Source organism: Hemiscyllium ocellatum, unplaced genomic scaffold (genome assembly GCF_020745735.1).
Source record: "Hemiscyllium ocellatum isolate sHemOce1 unplaced genomic scaffold, sHemOce1.pat.X.cur. scaffold_364_pat_ctg1, whole genome shotgun sequence".
Classification (NCBI taxonomy): domain Eukaryota; kingdom Metazoa; phylum Chordata; class Chondrichthyes; order Orectolobiformes; family Hemiscylliidae; genus Hemiscyllium; species Hemiscyllium ocellatum.
Genome location: NW_026868533.1, coordinates 349,905 through 354,508, shown reverse-complemented (window position 1 = coordinate 354,508; position 4,604 = coordinate 349,905).

The following is a 4,604-nucleotide window of genomic DNA, read 5'->3' as shown; positions in this document are numbered from 1 at the left end:
CTTCATGGTCAGACCTTTGAGTATCGGAATTAGGACGTCATGTTGAGGTTGTACAGGACATTGGTGAGACCTCTCCTGGAATACTGTGTCCAGTCTGGACATCCTGCCCACTCATTCCATGGGCACACCACCCTCTGGGTGAAACAGCTGCCCTTAGGTCACTTTTAAATGTTTCCCCTCTTACAACTATGCCCTCTAGTTTTGGTCTCCACTACCCCCTTATAAAATACATTGACTATTCACTTTGATATTATTGACCTTGATGTTATTAAGCTGGAGAAGGTTCAGAAGAGATTAACCTGGATGTTGCTGGAAATGGAGGGATTGAGCTATAAGGAGAGGCTGAATAGGCTGGGACATTTTTCACTGGAGAGTGTGAGATGGAGGGGTAAGTTTGCAGAGGTTTATAAAGTGATGAGGGGTACAGATAAGCTGTAGGGCTGATGTCTTTTCCCTAGAGTTAGGGATTCAAAACTGAGGGATATTTTAACGTGTGAGGAAAAAAGATTTACAAAAGTCAGGAAAGGTAATTATTTTAGACAGAAGCTGGCTTGTGTGTGGAATGAACTTGCAGAGCATATCGTGAAAACAGGTACAGTTACAACGTTTAAAGGACATTTAGATCAGTACATGGATAAGACATCAGTTTGGATGGTGCTGTGAGCAGCTGCCCTCTCCCTCCCCCTCTCTGAATGAATCCCTGTTGGTTTTCACCCTCTACCAATGCCTGTGCAGTGGCGTCTGGCGGCCAGCAGAGGGAGGCATTGCATCACTTTCAGCACCACAGAGACTGCCAGACCTGCCCCACACAGAGACACACAGATACACACACAGCAATTGTTAGGACACAACATTGAGCTCTTCTGGTAATTTAAACTAAACATAAATAAATGCTCAATTCGCCTCATAAACTGTTGAAATATGAGTGACAGAGAACTCCCAAATTCCACTGTTTAAATAAAAACAACAATGTAGTTTTTAACACTGAAAGTGAACTGAAAGAGACCCTCTATCTCTTAACTGCTTATAACCCGACTCCAGCTCTACAGTAATATACTGTTTCTGGGTCTGCCATCCTCTCATATCACAGGTACTTGTAAGCTCCCAGTTCAGACCAGCATTCACCCTCGCTTAAAGGTACAGTACACACTTTCACCTTCATCCCATTATATCCTGATGAATATAGATAAGTGGAACCTATCCGGATTTCTCTTGCTCTGTGGTTTGTCAATATTTCATCTACTCTGTCTCGTATGTGTTAGGACTTTTGTTATTCCATTGACAGTATGTCATTATTCGATTCTGTCCGTGGGAATATATCAGTATTTCACTTGCTCACACTCCTGTGTGTGGGGCAGGATCTCAGTTGTTTCATGGGGACTGTGACACTGTGACAATCTCAATGTTTGTAAATGGTACCAAACCTGCAAAGATTGTAAAGTCTCTGGAGGACAGTGTGGAACTCCAACAGGACAGTGACACGCTGGTAGACGGGGATCAATGCAGGGCAGTGTGAGGTGATGCACTTTGGTATGAAAGATAAAGAAAGACAGTTTAAAACAGGCTGTGCCGTTATAAGGGGCTGCAGGAACACAGAGCGCTGGGTGTATATGAGCACAGATTGTTGAAGATGTCAGGACAAGTGGGGAGAGCAGTAACTCTCACAGATTAGTGTCAGTATCTGAGCTGTTTACAGGGGGAGGTGTAGGAGGGAGCCTCCGTGCTCCCTTCCTGGGAGGTGGTGGTGACGATGTGATGTGAGCCCACCCTCCTGCCCCCTGAGACCGTGGGGATTCCATTTGTACCAACTCGACACAGAAGGGAGATGGCATCAGGGCCACGGCTTCTAAGTTGTGCCGGGGGGAAACGGAGCTGCCAGTGGGTTAAAGTGAGAATTGCCCTTCACTGAACATTGCTCCTTACTCGGTCGGTGGGACGTGATGTTTCAGAATCCCCACATGAGGCTTCCAGGGTCGTACCAGGGTCCTCCCCACTTGGCGAGGTGAGGGGGTGAGGGAATGGATATCGAGCACCCCACCACCCGGCTTGGCCCTTTCGGTCCGACTGCAAGCTGTTTCTCCTGGAATGGGAGAAAGGGAGGGTGGAGTGGGTGGCCCTGCTGTTAGTGCCGGTGTACATGGGGGACATGGGGAGGGGTTCGGATGGAGTCAGTCCACAGGGTTGTATCCATGAAGTGTTATTAGTGTGAGGGGTAAAGTGGAGGGAGGGAGTGAGAGGGAGGGAGAGAGAGAGCGGAAGAGAGGGGGAGAGAGAGAGAGAGAGTGGTGGGGGTGTGGGGGCGGGGGGGAAGGTGCCATAACAGATATACAGTGAGCAGAGAGAATACAGTGACCCTTATCCTGAGAGAGCGCGGAAGGTTATTGATGCTTGTCCTGTATTGCTGGACATTTCTGCAGACCGCAGATACTGCACTGAGCTGGTGGGGAGCTCAGACCATGCTCAGTGGGTCTGGTGGTGTGGCTCCCTCAGGGAAGAGAATGGTCACCCTCTGTACTAGCCCATCCACCAGGACCGCCGTGGCACCAGTGCCAGGGTCACAGAATACCCAGGGGCACGCATGATGGGTGGGAGAATCGGGCTGGTATTGAATGAGAGGGACACCATGGGTATTTAATGAGGTGAGTTCAACACGATAGCACCAAGAAATTAGCACAGCCTCGTGTGGATGATCCTTCTATTCCTGGGGCGGCACGGTGTCACAGTGGTTAGCACTACTGCCTCACAGCGCCATAGACCCGTGTTCAATTCATGCCTCAGGCGATTGACTGTGTGGAGTTTGCACATTCTCCCCGTGGGTTTCCTCCGGGTGCTCCGGTTCCTCCCACAGTCCAAAGATGTGCGGGTCAGGTGAATTGGCCATGCTAAATTGCCCGTAGTGTTAGGTAAGGGGTAAATGTAGGGTATGAGTGGGTTGCACTTCGGCGTGTCAGTGTGGACTTGTGGGCTGAAGGGCCTGTTCCACACTGTAAGTAATCTAATCAATGCACTGGGGTGGGGGACACAGTCCTACATGCTGGGAGGGTAACTGCTCCTGGGTTACAGATCAATGCACTGGGGTGGGGTACACAGCCCGACATGCTGGGAGGGTAACTGCTCCTGGGTTACAGATCAATGCACTGAGGTGGGGGACACAGTCCTACATGCTGGGAGGGTAACTGCTCCTGGTTACAGATCAATGCACTGGGGTGGGGTACACAGCCCGACATGCTGGGAGGGTAACTGCTCCTGGGTTACAGATCAATGCACTGGGGTGGTGTACACAGCCCTACATGCTGGGGGGGTAACTGCTCCTGGGTTACAGATTAATTCACGGGTGATCACTGCACAGGTCTCTGTGCTGGTCAGACTGTCTGGTTGAGGTTTATAGATAATACAATGATGTGGTCAGTGCAGCTCCCGGTGCTGGATGGATATGTAGCCTGTGCACAGTACATCATGTTGGGAGAATGGATAGAGGGGAAAGGTGATGGACAGGTCACGACATTCCCCAGAACGTTCTGTCCCCGACATTCTATAACTGACATTCCCCGGAACGTTCTGTCCCCGACATTCTGTAACTGACATTCCCCGGAACGTTCTGTCCCCTGACATTCTATAACTGACATTCCCCGGAACGTTCTGTCCCCGACATTCTATAACTGACATTCCCCGGAACGTTCTGTCCCTGACATTCTATAACTGACATTCCCCGGAACGTTCTGTCCTGACATTCTATAACTGACATTCCCCGGAACGTTCTGTCCCTGACGTTGTTTGTTGTGAACGGCCGGACGTCAGTGAATTGAACAACGATAAGATCCCGAGGGAAGAGATCCCGTTCCAGGGAGAAGGAGACACTGTTCCGAAGGCCCCTCGGGCAGTTAAAGGGGTGAATACGTTTTCCCTGCGTTTACATTTCTCCACGACACAGGATCGACCACAATTTAGACCAAAATATACGAAATTCCCAAACTCCGTTTGTCTTCAGGAAACTGGAGAGAATCCTTCAGGACAGCAACATTCCCACCCTCCGTATTAGGAACTGGGAAGGAGTGACCTGTGTCTGCTCTCGAGTGATCGAGTGTGTGGGAATGTTCTAGAAACCATCTGTCCTTATGGATGTGTCTCTGTGTGTTTGGGGAGGGAGGTTTCTTGTGGTTTATGTCACATTTTTGTCAGTAATTCCAACCTTCCCATTTGTTATTCCAGCTCCAATTATTTTAATAAATCCCTGAATACAGGGACACATTTGAAAATCTCACTGGGTCCCCGATCAAACGGGTCCCTTTGCCTCCAGGCTGATGGATAATGGGTTTGTTTTCCTCCCTCACAGTTAACGTAGTGACCATCTACGTCCTGCTTTATAAAGATTGTGGATTGTCTCCATGTGTCAGACGTTACCTGGGGGCCATGGCAGCGGCGGATCTCCTGGTCATTATCCTCGACCTGATCCTGAGACACATTCCCATTGTTTATCGGGAACAGTTTTATTTCCTGTACACCGTCCCCGTGTGTAATATCCACGCCGTCCTGCTTTATGCAGCCACTGACTGCTCTGTCTGGTTCACCGTCACTTTCACCTTTGATCGGTTTGTGGCCATTTG